Consider the following 19,354-nt stretch of genomic DNA (forward strand, 5'->3'; position numbering starts at 1 on the left):
TAATGCCAGGGGCAGCTAAACGATGAACTTGCTTTCCCAGACTCCCTCAATAGCACTGAACTATTTTAATTGTTGATCCATGTGGAGAGATGATTGATGTGAAAAAGAAACCAGAGTTGCTCACTATCACACTTTATAAAATTCCCTTCCATTTATCATTCACTATACAAAAGCCCTCAAGATTAGTTTTGTTTAAAGATTATTTGCATTTAAATTGTGAGGATATAGTAGAGTACTTGTATTTATGACTGAGGTTAAAACCGAAAGTCATCAGTGGTTTAATCTTTTTTAAAACAGTATTCCCTAATGCAACCCAAAGCATTGAATATGTTACAATATTGAGAGGATATTTTTCAACTGAGGGGATACTGGGGAGTCAACAATGTAAAAGAGAAAAAAGTATCTTTATTTTCTGCTAGGTTGGAGCCAAAAATATATTCTAGTAGAATAATAGTCCTTGATGTGAGCTACTCTTTAAAAACAAAAATGAAGCTTTTTTTTTTTCTGAAATTACAATTGCATAAGCCAATTTTTTCTCAAGTATCATGCAGAGTTAATTGACTTCCAGTAACCTAAATTATGTTGTTACCTTACAGTTCAATTTAAAATTGTTAAGCAGAGACATTTAGAAATGCTAGAATGAAAACATTAGGCATAAAATAGACTGTAATGTAACATTACAGCAGTTCTAAGTATATTGTACACAATGCAGGGTATAGCTGTGAGTGTAAAATGCAATTATCTATATTCTTCCATTCATTTCAAAGAGTTCATGGGGTCATTCATATCGAGTAAACAATCACACTTCCTAGATTTTACCAGTTAGGATAACTTATTTGGAATTAACTCTCAAAAGGCTTTCACTTTAACACTTTTCAGATAACTATTAAATGGCCTATATTTAGTTCTTAAAAAATGACTACTTTTATGTTAATTTTTTTTGAAATTTATAAGTCAAAGGATCTTGTTTTATATTTTAAAAATATTTAACAAACAAAACTATTTGGTTAAGGCCTAACATGGCCTGAGGGTTAAGACTGTGTGTGTGTGTGTGTGTGTGTGTGTGTGTGTGTGTGTGTATATATATAGTGGATATACTAAAGGAGAAGATGATATTTACTTTGCATGGTTCACACTAGCTTATTCATCTTTAGGTGAAACTTCTATATCTAAAATCTAATAATTTGATTTTATAATCATATATTTGGCCTATTATGTTTGATAGGTTCTTCTTAAGAATGATATATTTTACTACATTATGTATACTAATTATTAGAGGTAGAACTGAAAGTTCTATTCTTCCTTATACCTTAAGAGAGAAGACCTATGGAAAGGATCCATGTGATTCAAACTAGTTTGTCAGCATCTGTGATTTGTTAAATATAATCAAAATATTAAGAAAATAACCATTTCTCCACATTACTTTATCTTCATGGTATTCACAGTTACATATTTATTAAAACTCTTACCAAGTATTCACAACTTTAAGAATATATGCATAGTCTGTAGAACAAAAAGAGAAATGATGATATATACAATCTTTAAAAAGATATTTGTAGGTTACACACCATATGTACTCGTATCTCCTGTGAGGGTGAGGTATAAAGCAAATGCAAAAATATAAATAAAAAGCATTTTGTAAAATACAAGAGAAGGTCAAAATGACACAAACAAGTTAATATTATTCCTCGCTGGCCACAGTGTACACAAGAATTCATTACTTCTCAATGTTCCTAGATGTAAGGAAAATAGTTTACAGGATTATGGTGCATTTAGATCTTTCAGCAACTCCTTTCTTTGATTCAAATATATGCACCATGTATTTGTTCCCTGACATTAATCAGAGAAAAATTATTTTGGAAAAAAGAAGCTTCTAAATACTGGGCAAATTAACTCTATGTGTTTATATCTTCTCTCTTTTTTTATAGTGTTGACCCAGAATATATTATTGGAACAGAATTATAATTATTTCCAGTGCTTGATCTTACAAGCCAAATATCCTAAGAGGAGTAAAATTTTGAATTTCAATGTCACAGCAGATTGTGGTGTTCTATTAATATTGTTCTCTAATGCTGCTTCATCGCAAAAGTAGAAACTTCCCCCTTGTCTTTGTCTTTGTGTTATCTTGGCATTGGTGAATTTTCCTAGTGGTGGTATTTTCCTGGTTCTTGGTATGACAAGTTATTTCTTTTGTATCCTAGGCACTTTGAATATTTTGCTATGACACAATGTATTTCCTTGCAATCTTCTGTTTTATCAGGCCTCCTGTAACACTATGCCTGTAGGGCAAGGAGGCAATGTCTCATTACTACATGTTTGGGTAGAAGTTGAGGTTCCTCGCCTGGCTTCTTGACATCCCAAAGGATGCCAGGTCGGGTGAAATTCAGGTTCCCCATTAGACTTCTGCTGACCTTATTATCAGAGTCTTTGTAAGAAACAATAAAGATCTACATTTAGGGAGCAGCTTTTGGGAATGAATGATAAGGGAGAGTTGTAAGAACACTGGAGTTCAAGGAACACTGGAGAGGGTAAGGGAAAAGGAATAAAAAATGGCATCCAGATTCGTGTTTTGTGAATCAGAGATTAGTGATATTATATCAAAGAACACAGTTTTTGTCATATTTACTACTTAGCAAAACTATTATATAAAGTAATATTCTAAATATTATGATACTTTATTAAGGATACTTTAATAATGTTTAATTACCCACCATTAACACATGTGAAAGTTTTTATTTATTCAAATTATTAATGTCTTTTTCACCTGGTAAGACAAAAGCAGGTACACCTGCATTAATCTTTTGCTTTGTATGTTCTATACACGTCCCAAAATAGTCTGTACAAATCGGGAAAAATGATTTACCCAAAATCAACTTGAAATGTATCGCATTCAGTTTCAAATATCTTCAGTGATTCATTATCTTGTATGTATGTATGTATTTAGTTTTTAAAGACTTTGTTTATTTGAGAGAAACAGAGGGAGCATGAGCAGTGGGGAAGGGCAGAGGGGGAGGGAGAATAAGACTTCCTGCTGAGCAGGGAAGCTGTCAGGCCCTATACCAAGACCCTGAGGTCTTTACCTGAGCAGAAGGCAGATGTTTAACCGACTGAGCCACTCAGGTGCCCTATCATCTTGTATTTATATGAACTACATATTTTGTTATTTAATACACTACATTCAAAAAATACAGGATAGCAAATGACTACTTTTTTTTTGCCCACCCACTTAATAGCCTTAATGGAAACTATATATAATCAATCATATCACATCATTATTGGTAGGGATATTTTCTCAGTTCAAGATCTTTAATTGGATTGTACTTATCTCTAAAATCTTATCTTCATTGTCTATTATTATTGAAATCCTACTTGTTGAAAACTGTGGGAGAGGGAAGTAAATATATTTAATTCCACAAATGCTTCCATGTATCAAAATAAATCTCAGAGTTAATAATTAATTAAAATTAATTTGTAAGTAAAATATAGGAAAAATATCATGAGGCATAAACTTGGAATATAGATGCGTAAGGGTGAATACACAAAATATAAAATGTTAGATACATCTAAAACAATAAGCATAGTAAAAAGACAAAAATAAAAAATATAAAGTTTTGCAACGTAACGTTGATAAAAAAAACAACTTGGCAATAAATAAAATTACCTAATTAAAATTTGGAAGACTATATAAATACAGAATTTCAAGGAATTTCTCTTAGAGATAATGCATTTATTTTTAAAAAATCTTTACCATCACTCAGAGTATGTTAAATTCCTTAATTTGGAATTATCTTTAGACCCACCCAAACATTATTTTAAATCTCATAATGCTAGCATATGGTTATCTTTTGGTAGTGAGCTTGGTTTTCTGAAACCACACAAGAGGACTTGGCCCTGGGGACGCCAGGATGGCTCTGCAGTTGATTGTCTGCCTTTGGCTCAAGGCGTGATCCAGCGGTCCTGGGATCGAGTCCCCCATCAAGCTCCCTGCATGGAGCCTGCTTCTCCCTCTGCCCGTGTCTCTGCCCCTCTCTCTCTCTATCTCTCTGTCTCTCATGAATAAATAAATAAAAATCTTTAAAAAAAAAAAAAAAGACTGGCCCTGGAAATAAATAAACAAGGAAAGCTTTCAAGGAACTAAAGGTTATTGAGAAAATAAACAAGAATATCATCTATTTTCAAGAAAGCTGTGCTTTCACTGAGATATTCACATGCTGTTGAGTTAGTAGAGAAGGAAAACATGTATCCGATATATTCAGCTCATCCTGTGGATGGAGTGAGGGATAAATAACTATTAAGAAGACGAAACTTGAGCTGAATCGAACAGTTTGAGGTAGTTGACTAGACAAAAGTTGAAGCAGAGTTCTTGTCAGAAATAATGTGGGAAAACATGGAAGGCTTCAAAGCTGATGTACTTTCAAAGGAATTGTTTGTAGCTTATTCTGTCTATAAAAGGTAAGTGGCAGAAATATACAGAAGCAAGCAAGTGATAATATGAAGGACTAAGGGATGCAATCTTACCTTGAGCGGTGAGGAACAGATGATGGATTTTAAATAGGAGGTTACCTGCATTTTAGGGCCCTTTGGAGAATATATTGAAGAAATGTATGCAAGCAAGTCTGGTTGCTTATTGAAAAAGTTCTTCATACACGGCCGCTATCCCCCAATATATTTATATACTATTTGATGTCAAACTCTCATCATAGATTCTTACCTATACTTTATACCCTTTTATAAAAAGAACCATTTTATAAAATCTGCACCCACTGGATTTTGTTTATATCCCCCAATTTTTGAAATTAACAATAGAAGTTTTATTTTGAAAATAGACATATTATACTATTGATAGAAAAATGGTATGCTTTCAAAATCTATGTGAATATTAAGAAATTTGCTATTTCAGTTCATATTAGTCTGGCCACTAATATTTGGAATGACAAATTTTAAAGAGCATTTGATTTTTTTTCCAATTGCTATAATACAATTATATGTCTGTTTCCTTAAGGATATTGCAGAGTTATATATTCATTGTAACAGGAGCAAACTATTACAAATAGAATAATAATTGTGTATAGTCCCTGAAAGTGTTTTGGTTATTTAAAAAAATTAGAAATAAACGATTTTTGTACCTTTCCTCAAAAGCATTTATGAATATATTTCTCTATCATAATAGACTGAGAAAAAATGTAGCTCTCTTTCTTTTTATTAAAATGTTTCAGATGCATTATTTTACCTAAATAGTACATTCCATTTATTTTGTTTCAAATATCAGTAAATGTTACATTATTAAGAACCTTTTAATAAAATTATAACTCCTGATTTTGTTAAGAGACTCTAGAAAGATCACCTCAGGAATTAGAGTTAACATGACAGTTGCAAAATCTTTGGGAACATATTTAAACTTTTACACAACTTTAGATTTAGTATATAGTCACTATAAATATGTATACATACTTATTCCTTTTCACATAATAAGATTTAATAGACATTAGGAATTGTAAAGAGGATAAAATTGGAATATTAGAGATTTTGTTATTTGGTAATATATTCATTTCTTCCTTTTTTATTTATATTAATTTTCAGGTACTTCTGCACACTATAAATACTGTAAGAAATTATGTTGCCAAGTACAACAAAAATATTCCTCCAAAAATCACTTCCACCTCTTTAAAAAACATTAAACATTTTTTTACAAATATTTACCCTTTCAAAATCTTTCTTTTCATCTATGAGGTAAAGTATAAAAATATAGTTAAGGATGAGTAGAGGCATGATCAGTTTCTCTGAGCACATGCTCTGATTATTTTAAATAATATGATGACATGGTGATTGTTGATGTGTTTGTGTGAGAGAGAGCATGAAGAAAGAAGAAGAAGAAGAAGAAGAAGAAGAAGAAGAAGAAGAAGAAGAAGACGACAGGGGAGGAGGAGGAGAAGCATGATAAGGAGGAGAGAGAAGGAGGAAGAAGAGAAGGAAAAGAAGAGGATGAGGAGGAAGAGGAAGTCAGTTAGACACTTAGCCAAAAAGGGTCAGTCCCATGAAAGACTGTCCTCTACCAGCAGTCTCAGATGATTTGTTAGCTGATCACTCGTATGGCCCCTCATCTACCATCCAACACCTCAGATTCCATCCTTAACCTTACACACAGGTCGCTAGAACAGATCCTAGAAAGAGGAAGTTGTGGTAGTTTGAGTGCATGAAGATACATTTTTTCCACATCATCTTTTTCACATCTACACCTTGGGGTTGTGCCCTCTCACTAATTCTGCACTTGACTTTGTGTCAATGCAGCAGTACAAAACTTGACCCAAACAGAGGCTTCAAACAATGCTTTTGCACTTATACCACCTCTCTTGGAACATGGTCACTGCTATGAAGACATCTTAGCCTGCTTAAAGGATGTGAGCAGCAATTAGGGGAAGGGAAATCATCTACCTCATGCCTTTGGAAATCAACTGAGCTGGATTAGCATAACCCAGCTAACCCATCAACTGAGATGTGTGAGCAAACCCAACCCAGTGGAGTAGCACTGTTTATCCAACACACACATTGATGATAAATAAGAAATGGTCATTGTTTAAATCATTACCTTTTGCAGTGATGCATTACTATCAATGGCTAACTCATACAGGAGTGATGGTTGAGGTGTCATATAAAGTGCTGATTTTCATGTACTAATTTAGCCACTGGATCTCCAGACTTGGAAGTTGTGCCCAAGCACTTCCAGTCATTCTGAATGATAGATGTTGTGTGGCCCCGCCAATGCAGCAGTGCAGGAGCTGTTCACTTCCAAAAATTCTCTTAGCAGCAACATTTGATTTTTATCCAAAAAAAAAAAAAAAAAAGTTTATATAGAGAGGAGAGAGAAGACAAAGTAGTGGTGAGCAGAAAAGAATAATCAGACTTCTCTAAATACAGTTTCTTTCTTATAGACTTGATTTTGAAATTTGGAAATATTTACAGAAATACAAATCTAAGTTGAATTTTTAATAATTAATTGATAAAAATCAGAGGCAACCTGAAATAAGAAAAACTTTGTTAGGTCCCATTTTAATTGATTTTGTTTTTATTTATTTATTTTTAAATATTTTATTTATTTATTCATGAGAGGCACAGAGAGAGAGGCAGAGACACAAGCAGAGGGAGAAGTAGACTCCATGCAAGGAGCCTGATGCAGGACTCAATCCCAGGACCCTAGGACCACAACCCGAGCCAAAGGCAGATGCTTAACCACTGAGCCAGCCAGTTGCCTCTTTAACTGATTTTAAACACAAAATTTGATTGAATATCCCTATAGATGATATATATATAGAAATAAATTACATATTTATCAATGTCATATATAAATATGACATATTATTTATATATTAATTAAAATATATGTAATTCTTAAATATATTCAGTCATTATACAATGATAGCACTAAGGTATATTTTATTATTATTATTCCAAAACTGTTATGTAGATAGTACTATAAAGCAAATGAGCTATATATTCATTGAGAACAGGAGTTTTGAGTAATGGAAAAGGAGATATGTACGTAAGATTCATAGAAAGAAAAATCATATAACCCAAAACAGAATTAGATATATTGTATGCATTCATGCTGCATTGTTTTCTCTTAAAATATGTGTTTTCTTTGTCTTTATCCTCCAAAAATGTCTTAAAGGAGGATGATACCCATACCATCAAAATTGTAAACTTGAAATACTATTTCCCATTAAAAAGAACTATATTTTTTTCAAGAAAATGTCAATGTTCTAGAACAATAGAGTACCAAGGGAGGACAGTGGAGGAAATTTGTTCTGGGGGCTAGCAAAACATGGTGCAATGTTAGTAGAGAATTAAAAACATTTTAAAGCCTAACTAAAACTTAATCTGATTTTTATCATTACCTTAAACTGGTGATTCTCAAAAAATAGTATTCAAATATTCCTCACAGAGGTAAAGACAACTTAACCATGATTTCCTCCTTTTGATATGCCATTGTCTAGAATTATATATTATTGAATCATAAAGTAAATAACTTTTTTGTTAGGCTTCTTTTGCACAGCATGTTTGGAAGATTTACTCATGTTATTCTGTATGTCTTTAGTTCATTTCTTTTTTTTGCTAAGTATATTTCTATTATTTCATAGATCAAAAATTATTTATCCATATTCCTGATGATAGACATTCAGGTTATTTCCGGTTTGAGACTATGATGAAATTGCTTTGAAAATTCTCATCTGAGTGTATTTTTTTTTACAAAATATTTTTTTTTAAATTTATGATAAACTGTTGAAAGAATTTTCCAAATTGGCTATTATTTTACACTTCGATCAGCCATTCTTTCCTTGCTTCTATTCAACATAGCCCTGGGAGTTCTCAGCCAGGCAACTTGACAAGTAAAAGAAAGTGATGCAAAAATATCTCAGTTCCATCACCCCCATCACCCTTGGAGTCAGATAAAACAGAAACATACATTTTTATACCATTTCCTACAATTTTAGAGTTAAGGCCTGAGAGCCAAGAAGTTTTGCTGACATTCCTTCTCTCTCTCACTTTCCCACTCTCTTCTGCTATGGTGGGCAGCCCAGGTGGCTCAGTGGGTTAGCGCTGCCTTCAGCCCAGGGTGAGATCCTGGAGACCTGGGATCGAGTCCCACGTCAGACTCCCTGCAGGGAGCCTGCTTCTCCCTCTGCCTGTGTCTCTGCCTCTCTCTCTCTCTCTGTGTCTCTCACAAATAAATAAATAAAATCTTAAAAATAAATAAAAAATAAAAGCTACAATGGTATATCATTATTTCATATCACAGAGAAATAATGTTATTGATCTTTATTCAATCTTTCAATCTGCCAGATTAGAGTACAAAATAATGAATTATTTCACTATTCAAAATCTCCTCGTATTGTTAAATCAGTGCCTCCATTTCAAAATATATAGGATCTATTTTATAGTCAATTGTAAATAAAACAATTGAATTTGAAGTTAAATTCTTTTTTAGAAAAACATTTTATTTTTTAAATTGGTTTTTTTTTAAGTAATCTCTATCCCCAATGTGAGACTCAAACTTACAACCATGAGGTCAAGAGTGGCATGCTCTGAACCAGCCTGGTACCCCATTAAGTGAAATTCTTTAAAACAGATAACCATTTTATAGACGGTAAGCATATAGAGAAAAATCTCTTGTAAATTTCCCAGACCAGTCCATATCTTTGGGAACATTTTTGGAAGTAAAGCATATATGTTGTTAAAATTGAACCATTAAAAACTTGAAGTAAAAAAAAAATTGATAAAGTAAACTGAAAGTCAATATTTTTCCCACATTCAAAAATTAATGTCTCATGCATACTATTTTGTATTTCCTATTCACACTTTACTTCATATTTAATAGGCAGTTTCTGAAGTAGTCAATTGTAAAAGGGAAAATACAGAATATCCCAACTTTACATTTCTTTTCCCCTCTAAAAGACCCAAGTAAGGTTAACTTGAAGTCATTCTGAATATTTTTATTTTTAGATTTCCAGCTATGTCTGACTCTAGCCTTTACTTTCTTACCCTCTAAGTTTACTTCTTAACCAGAATCACAACTCAAATTGGTTCTTAAAACACTGAGCCAGATACTGAAATGTTATAGTGATACCAAAATATATATATATATATAAATGTGGTTGTCAGAAATGGACTCTCAGGAAAAAATACTGGAGATACTCCTCACCATTCACTTGTTTGGATTGTATGTAACCAGATGCAAAACTCGGTCACAGCCAGCCAAAATGGTCAGGGTAATGATATCTTCTACCTTTTTCAGGCTCCAGCTCCTTAATTAGGACAATCCATACACAATTCATGTACAAATTTTTCAGAAACAATCTTACCGCACCTAGGCTTATACCTTTGTCCTATGTATCTAACTTTATTTTCAATTTTCTTCCTAAAAATTGATGTTTTCTTTCTACATTTGAAAATTTTTAAATCGTTAATTTTAGTCTAAGTAGAAGGAAATAGGATAGAAATTTTTTCTCCTCTCAATTTTTTTCTAATGATAGAACAATCCCCCTTTGTATTGGGCTTGTTGCCTTAAAGACTTTTTTAATCATAAAATCTTACTGTTAAAAATGGCGTATAAATTAGAAAACAAAATAAACCCACCAATCCTTTTTTTTTTTTTTAAGATTTTACTTATTTATTATGAGAGACACACACACACACAGAGAGAGAGAGGCAGAGACACAGGCAGAGGGAGAAGCAGGCTCCATGCAGGAGCCTGATGTGGGACTTGATCCCAGGACCCCAGGATCACACCTTGAGCCAAAGGCAGATGCTCAACCACTGAGCTAACCCGGTGTCCCTAAACCCACCATTCTTAAGACTGCCCAAGTTATTATTATTTTTTAAGGATTTTATTTATTTATTCATGAGAGACAGAGAGAGAGAGAGGGAGGGAGAGAGAGAGGCAGAAACACAGGCAGAGGGAGAAGCAGGATCCACGCAGGGAGCCAGAGGTGGGACTTGATCCCAGGTCTTCAGGATCACACCCTGGGCTGAAGGCGGCGCTAAACCGCTCAGCCACCCGGGCTGCCCAAGACTGCCCAAATTATAAAGTATTCATAATTCCTATAAGCCACTCAAAAGTAAGCACCCTGCCTCAAAATACCCTTATCCTTCCAGTAACTCTTATCTATAATATTGTATTTACCATTTCTTGAATTTATCTCTATTTTTATTACTAATCCTTATATCACAAAGTTTTGCTTGTTTTTGAACTTTTACCCCCTCAGATTCACATATCTAAGATTAAAAATATTGATATATGCTGATATATTCTCTTATTTTTTTTAAGATTTTATTTATTTATGCATGAGAGACATAAAGAGAGAGGCAGAGGCACAGGCAGGCAGAGAAGCAGGCTCCATGCAGGGACCCCGAATGGGGCCTCGATCCCAGGTCTCCAGGATCACGCCCTGGGCCAAAGGTGCCACTAAACCGCTGAGCCACCTGGGCTGCCCTTATTTTCTCTTCTTAATGTTAATATACGAAACATAATCCTGTTTAGTTTACATTCTCCATGAAGATTAGGGAATTTTTATCTTTTCATATCATAAATTATATTACCATAAATGTCCATGAAAATATCTACTAACATACAGTCTCCATAGTATAGTACCATTTATATACATTCCAACCAAATAACATTAGTCATCTTTACATTATAATGCCTATCTAATTTCTAAAGTATTTTGCCAATATAGTCTCTGACTTTGTTGTTTTCAATTTATATTTTAATCTGATGTGTGCAAAATATATCGCTGGCTGGATTTAGTTTACATTTCCCTCATTAACTGTTTCTGTATTAGATATTATTCTAAAGCCCAGCTTCATCTTCTCCATTAGCCATTTAGCTAAACCTTGGTTACCATGTTCATCATCATTGGACTTTTTTACTTGTGGAAGCAAACTGCAAGTGACTTACCTGGTGATTCACAGCCTGATTGTTTGTCCCTGCCTTACCGCTTGCTCCTGGTTTCAGTTAATAATGGCTTTTTTTTTTTTCTGTTTGTGGGTCAGGGAGGCTTAAAGCATCATTTCCCTTTATCTTCCCCGCTGAATAGTTTCCTGCCATGCTTTACCCCTGTGTCTGTAACACGAAAAACATCCGTCCTGCCTAAATTACCATTCGAGTGTAATACCTTTTTTATTTAACCCTGAGTGCATGACTGCTCCCTTTAATCCCACTCAATCTACCCTGAACAGGGGAATATCTAAAGGAGAATTTATGGTCCCCAGCTTCAAATGCTATTTCTCAGTGTACTTGGAAATGGTTTCAAAATTGATGTTCACTGAAGTTTTAGATCAAAAATTGGGCATAGATAAAACCAAGGTCATGACTAGTCAGCTCACAATTATTTTTGTAAAAGCTTACCTAGGGAGAGGAGCCCTGCTGTGCCTTGTATCTCAAACATTGAATTAGCATGGGAAACAGAATTAAAGTATTATGAAATATGGGCACATGATCTGGCCAAAAAAGTATCCGAGCATGACCTCACAAATTAAGCCACTGAAGTGATATGACAGACAGGTCAGGCAGGTTTAAAGAGTGTCTAGAACTCAAATAGTAACTGGGCTCAGTGAATGTGCACAGAGCAAAGCGACAGATTACAGCAATAATTAATGTATTTTAAAATAAAAAGTCAGAACTGTTTGCATGGGCTCTCTAGAAAGTTCTCAGCAATTATTCTCCCTGACACTAGAATATCTTCCTCTTATAGACAGTTGATAAACAGTCAGCATTCACTGGCCTCCCAAGTCCACACTTTCCAATGTTTGTAAAGCAGATGTGGTAATGGATTAATTTATACTACCTGTGTTTGGAAAAGTGGTATTCTGTTCTGCCCCCTTGTCTAATATGCAAAAGACTAGCAATCCCTAGCCCTTACTATTTTTTTTTGTATTGTATATTTCTTGCATTTTAATGAATTTATATAAATGTCTATATAAACATGTATACAAAGCCCAAATTTATCCAAAAATTTTAATGAGATGACAAAGAATCATATGCCCCAAGATGTCAAATAAATATAATTTGTGGCTATAGAAAAGAGAAATGTGGACACTAGTATCAATTGCTTTCTAATTATTGAATTATTTCCTATTTCAACATCCTCACTGCAGACAAAAAAAAAAAACACATTTATTTTTTTAAGTAGCACATTGTATCAGTTTCCATTATTCTTCACCATATTTTTTCTTTGGAGCATATCTGACAGCTTCGTAAGATGTCTGTTCCTTGACTCATTGTGAAAACTTATCAAGCACATATTTGTCTGACCCATGAACTGTAAAAAATCATTTCTGACTTTTTTAACCCAGGTTTGAGATATGGATCGAGCAGGGACAAGATACAGGCAAGCGCATAAATACAGCAGTGCAAAGTGCGCGGAGCAGAATGAAACTGAGCAAATGATCAAATCAAAGGCAGCTCTCATTTTGCTCTCTATTCAGATGTACTCACATTAAAGTGGGGCAAACATGAATGTCAAAATACTACTAAGGCCAACATAAGGGTGATGCTATTGAAGTGAGTTAATTACCTTACAGAATGTGTTAACTACATTCTGGATGTTGGAAAAATAATGTAATTTTATGATTTTCTTTATAAACCCACACTTTCCCACTCTGTAAAAGTAAATGAGATGTTAGAAGGGTTGGAAGAAGACCTTAGAAGGATTAGAGACTCACATTACGTAAGTCTCTAAAGGAGGTGATGAGCAGAGTCACTTTGAAAAGTATTAAAAAATAGCTGTAAAAATCTTACAGGTTTTAGGCTGTTTCTTAAATTTCAAAATAATCATATTAACCAACATAGCAAAGCTTTGATGAGTTGACAGTGGCTTTTTATAAAATGTGAACCCAGTCAAGGCCTGTTCCATTGTAGGATGTATATAAACAGAGACCCTCCATTGCCTGTAGGAACCTTCCGGACTCTGCAGATCTCGATCAGTATCCATGATGAGGTGACCCTGGTGAACCTCTCCAGCCTCATCACCTGCCACCCTGAAACTGCTTTAGACTTTGCTTTATAACCCTTGAGCTATTCTCAAAGACGCCAGAAGATATTGGAACATTTCAGTGCCTTTGGCAAATGACTCTAGTCAGATCATGCGTATGTACATGTTTTTTATGCTCAGTGCACACAGTACCTTCTTGATAAAATTTTCCTGGCCATGCAGATAGCATTTACTTTTTCCTCATGTGAACTTTACTCCTGTTTGTACGTATTATTATGTTAAATATATGATAAATATATGATATTTTAGCTTTGATTTGCTACTGTGTCTCCTTCTTTTCATCAGACTAAGAACTTAAGGGCAGAGTATGTTTCAGAAGATTTCCTTATTCCCAATCCTCACGGCAGCCTGGACATAAAAATATTTATGGACCGAACTGAATATATATCATCATAAGTAGTGTTGTCTTTCCTTTCATAAAATAATATTATGGCTACTCTTCAATATAATAAACAGAAGAAAAAATGACTATGCAAACAAAACTTACTTGCAAAATAAATAAAAGTATTCTGTTGGAATTAAATGAAAATGTAGATTGCCTGATACCTACAATTTTTTTTTCTTTGCTAGAAAATAGAAGTGATTTTCCATGTACTTTGACTTCAAGGAGCTTAAACTCTAGCAAATTAGATAGCTATGAGATTCTCTGTAAACCAAAGCAGAATGATCCATCACCCCTGAGCTTTTTGAAAGTTAACGATAATGAGAATATTATCAGAGACTTCAGATTAAAATTATTGCCCTGAGTGACATTCAAGATGATATTTAAGAATTACATTGATTTGGGTACATGATTGCTGGGATATATAGGGAATGTAACTTGGACTATTTCCTATAAGATTTCAAATGTGGAATTAATATTTTGTACTTCATTTATTAAATAATGTCAAGCTAGTGAAATTTTATGTCTAGAAAAATAAAATGATCAGGAATACACATTTTAGAAAAATTAAAACAGGCTGCTACATACAGAGGATTGTAATAATGTAAGCAAAATGCCAGGAGGCAAGGTAAGAACAAATAAATAGTGACAATAACACTGAACTATGACTTGAAACGAAGTAGTGACAATGCATTGGAAAATGAGAAAGATAAGGGAGCTAACATGGACTGACATAGATTTAAATGATTTACCAGCCAACTCATTCGTGGAAAGCAAAGGAGGAATTAAAGATGAATCTGAATATTTGAGCCTGGATAACTGCTGGGATTGTGGGCAGATAACAGACTAAGAAATTAGTGAGAAAGATGTTTTTGAAAGAAATAATGGGGGGTGAAGTGCCTGCCTTTGGCTCAGGTCATGATCCTGGGGTCTTGGGATCCAGCCCTAATCCTTAGTGGGAAACCTCTCCCTCTCCCTCTGCAGCTCCCCCTGATTGTACTCTTTCTCTCTCTGTCTCAAATAAATAAGTAAAATCTTAAAAAAAAAATCAAATTACAGACTTTCTATAGTCTTTCTTCCATCCCCCCCATATGTCCTGTCATTTAGTTTACTAACTTAAACTGGTGGCATACTCAACAATACTTCTGGACAGCTTATTAAATTAAAATATTAATTCTCCTAAAACCATAAACTGGTTTTTATGTTAGATGATAAACAGGTCCATCATTACAGCATTTTCAGTCAGAGGAACAATTGTAACAAACAAAAATTATCATGTTTTTCTCTCTTCTCTTTTATAGACATAGTAGGAGTAAATCTGTACTTGACTTGATGGGTAGTGTAGAGCCACTTTTATGAAAAATAAAAGCATTAAAACTAAAAACAAAAAACTAGTCATCCTACTCAGTACTTTATTTTGTCTGTAGAACATCAACCAACCTACTAGACTCTTTGCATTAAATTGACTGAGTTGATTATTATTCTGTAACTGAAAAGTGATTACTTTTGTCAAAGTTTATTTCTGCCTTGATATTGCTTGATGTCAGTCAAGTAAGTAATAAGCAAAAATAGAAAATGATCTGCATTTATTTCTTGTTTATTTTCTCTTTAAAAATAAAAATTCATAAGGGCACCTGGGTGGCTCAGTCAATTAAGTGTCTATCTTCAGCTCGGGTCATGGTCTCAGGGTCCTGGGATTGAGCCTCGCATCAGGCTTCCTGCTCAGTGGGGAGCCCGCTTCTCCCTCTCCCTCTGCTGCTCCATCTGCTTGTGCTCACTCTCTTGTGCTCTCTCTCTCTCTCCTTGTCAAATAAATAAATAAAATATTTTAAAGATAAGAAACATAAATTGATAGTGGAATACTGGATATGTTAAAGAAATAAAATTTTGTTTAAAAAAACATCGTGTCTAAGTGAGAGATTTCCTAAAATTATTTTTTTCTCAATATATTTTTTTTGTTTATTTAATAACCTAAATAATGATTCTTTCAGTCAAGACATTGTTCCTAAAGTCTAAATTGTTATTTCACCCCTGTCTTTAAGTGACTTGCTGAAAAAGATTTACAGTGTCGAAGAAATTTAACTGAATGACAGTGATGATTTAATTTCCAACTATCATAATTTCTAATTGTTTTTTCCTAATGATACTCATAATACACAAAAAAATACACATGGTTTCTATTTATACTATACAAAGTTAGTATAAATGTTTTAAAGTATATAGGTAGTTTAGAACACCTGAATAGTTTTAGACTGTTAAGCTGTAGAAATAAAGATGATATTTTATTATATCAAACCCGTATTTATGGCCTTTTGGCCTATTATTATGTGCTGCTATGCACCATGGGACTACTTTGACACCATTTAATATTAGAATTTTTTTTCATCTTCCCTTGTGTCAGGACCTGCTGAATTCTGTGGTCTGTAAACACCTCTCCCCACTCCTTTATTCAGCCATTCAACATGAAGCACATATTTATTGAGTTCTTATTCTAAACCAAACAAAGGGAGAGCAACATAGCAGTGATAAAACAACAACAATAACAAAATCCCTGCCTTTACTGTGCTTGACAACATTTGCCACCCAATGCCTATTTTAGCTACACTGGAGGCCCTAGAATTAGGCCTGTCCTAATTTGCAACCCTGGGAGCTTCATGGGTGAAATCTGGCTGCCGTACAGGGAAGACAAAGAGACAGACCATACCAGACTGGTAAGTGACTGGTTTGATAAGCAAGAGAGTTACGTGCTGAGGCTTGTGTTGGGTGGACACAAGACAAGTAGATCTCTGCACCTACCCTCCACAATCTTCAAGTTTATATAAAGGCCTTAACTGGTTCAGTCACCTACACAGGAGACCTTAACTAAATTCAGTCATGTATCCCACCCAGAAAGCTTCAGCACCACGTCTCTATCTCAAGGCTGTACCTTTCGACAGCTTCTGAGAGTGGAGAAGTCAAGCAGAACATGCATCCCAAGGAAAAGAGAGGAGGTGAGGTACTGCCTGGGTCTAGCTCACATGTCAAACCAGAGGTCTTGCGTTCTTATGACCTCCTCCATAACCTGGCACGAGCCAGAGAAACAAAGAATTCTAAACTTGGACCCACTCTCGCATTTACTATAAAGTCACCTTACTTCTCATCTGAGGCTAAATCTGTGCAATGTCTACACTAGCTGAGTGTTTGCCTTATCCCTGAGAGCCAAGCCGTAACAGGTGGCCAGTTTCTCACATAACACACACTAATAGCTTCTGCTTCTGAGTCCATGCTGGGACAAAATGCCTAGCAGCTCAGCTGCTTAACTACTAACATTGTTTTTTTTTTTTTTTTTCCCCTTCATCTTTTTAGGAATAGGAATCTCTTCTGTAATCACACAGTGGAGAATAGGGTCAAGCCACTTGCAGATAAACACTGCCAACATCTCTTCACTTGCCTTGATAGAGCTGCAGATTTCTCCTGCCACTGAATTATCCTTAGTAATCTCCTATAAGAACACCTATTACTTCATGATGTAACTGCTTTGTACCTTTGCCAAGACCAACAAATGCCTGCTTGCCTTCATGTCTTACCACCTCTGGCCATGCTCCAACTTAACAGTCAGTACTAGTTTCAGAGTCTGATCCTGCTTATTCACCCTCTTATGGAATGAATTAAGTCATCCATATCTGTGTCAAAATCTATACAAGCTTAGCATGTAATGGTGGAAGACATTGACCAGGACATTGAGTTAGGCAAAGGAAAAGCTGGAATGATAAACATGAAGATTTAAGCTCAAGTCTAATTTGTTGACAAGGTTCCAGACCAATGAGTTTATATATTAGAACTAAAATTTGAAGGGATCCCTGGGTGGCGCAGTGGTTTAGCGCCTGCCTTTGGCCCAGGGCGCGATCCTGGAGACCCGGGATCGAATCCCACATCAGGCTCCTGGTACATGGAGCCTGCTTCTCCCTCTGCCTGTGTCTCTGCCTCTCTCTCTCTCTGTGACTATCATAAATAAACTAAAAAAAAAAAAAAAATTTAAAAAAAAAAGAACTAAAATTTGAAATTAGTTGAATAGAAGTAGAATAGAGGATATGTAATTACATAAATCAAGATTTAGGAAGGATTACAAAATTTAAGGCATTTTTCTCTAAGCAGATCTGAAAGGTTATTATAGGATCAGTCAGGCAAGTATAACTGTCAAAAAGAACCAGCTGTGGCATCTCTGAGGTAGAGTCTGTAAAAGAAATTCAACTGGATCTGAAGTGCAGATGTTTCTAACAGCATAATGTACAATAGCCAAATTATGGAGGCAACCCAAGTTGTCTATGGACTGATGAATGGTTAAAGAAGCTGTGGTATAGCTATAAAAGCTATAAAATGGAATATTACTTGATCATAAAAAAGAATAAAATCTTGCCATTTACAACAACATGGATGGATCCAGAGAATGTGATACTGAGTGAAATAAACCAGTCAGAGAGGGACAAATACCATATGATTTCACTCAAGAAAGAAAGAAAAAAGAAATAAATAAAAGAAAAAAAGATAAAAGAAACAAATAGACTCAATTATAGAGAACAAATTGATGGTTACAAGAAGGGAGCTGGGTTGGGGGGATGGGTGAAATAGGTGAAGGGGATTCAGAGGGCATTTGTCATGATGAGCACTGTGTGGTGCAGGAAACTGTTGTATCTCTATATTGAACACCTGAAACTAATAGAGCACTGTATGTTAGCTACACTGGAAATAAAATTCAAACAAATTTTCTAACTTTAGACATAAATTGTGGAAGACTCTTTGAAGAAGGAGAGATGAAGATCTTTTATTTTTCCTTTCCTTCTCTCTGTCTTTCTTCTTCCCTCTTGTCCTTCCAGCCTCCTGCCCATCCTTTTTGTTTTTATTTTATTTATTCATGAGAGACACAGAGAGAGAGGCAGAGACATAGGCAGAGGGAGAAGCAGGCTCTTCTCAGGACCCTGATGCAGGACTTGATCCCAGGACCCCGGGATCACAACCTGAGCCAAAGGCATACCCTCAACCACTGAGCCACTCAGGTGTCCCCATCCTTTCTTTTTGAACTTCAGGACATTTAAGAAAGTTCATCACACCCCACAATACATGACACATCATCATCAATGGTTTTACAAGGTCTTTGTTTCATTTAAATTATTATTATTATTATTATTATTATTATTATTATTATTACTGGCATTATCCTTACTCTTCATTTACAATCCCTAGCAGGTCCTCTCATAAACACACACACACACACACACACACACACACACACACACACACACATCTTAGTAAACTAAGAAATGTTGAGCAGTCATTACGAAAACCTATTTATGTTAAAATAACATTGTCTTGTGAGCCTAACATTCTTTGTTGACACTTACAAAAGCATTTTGAATGTGAGGGTGATCTGGTTGCACCATCTTTCAGC

The sequence above is a fragment of the Nyctereutes procyonoides genome, unplaced genomic scaffold (assembly GCF_905146905.1).
Source record: "Nyctereutes procyonoides isolate TBG_1078 unplaced genomic scaffold, NYPRO_anot_genome, whole genome shotgun sequence".
NCBI lineage: Eukaryota > Metazoa > Chordata > Mammalia > Carnivora > Canidae > Nyctereutes > Nyctereutes procyonoides.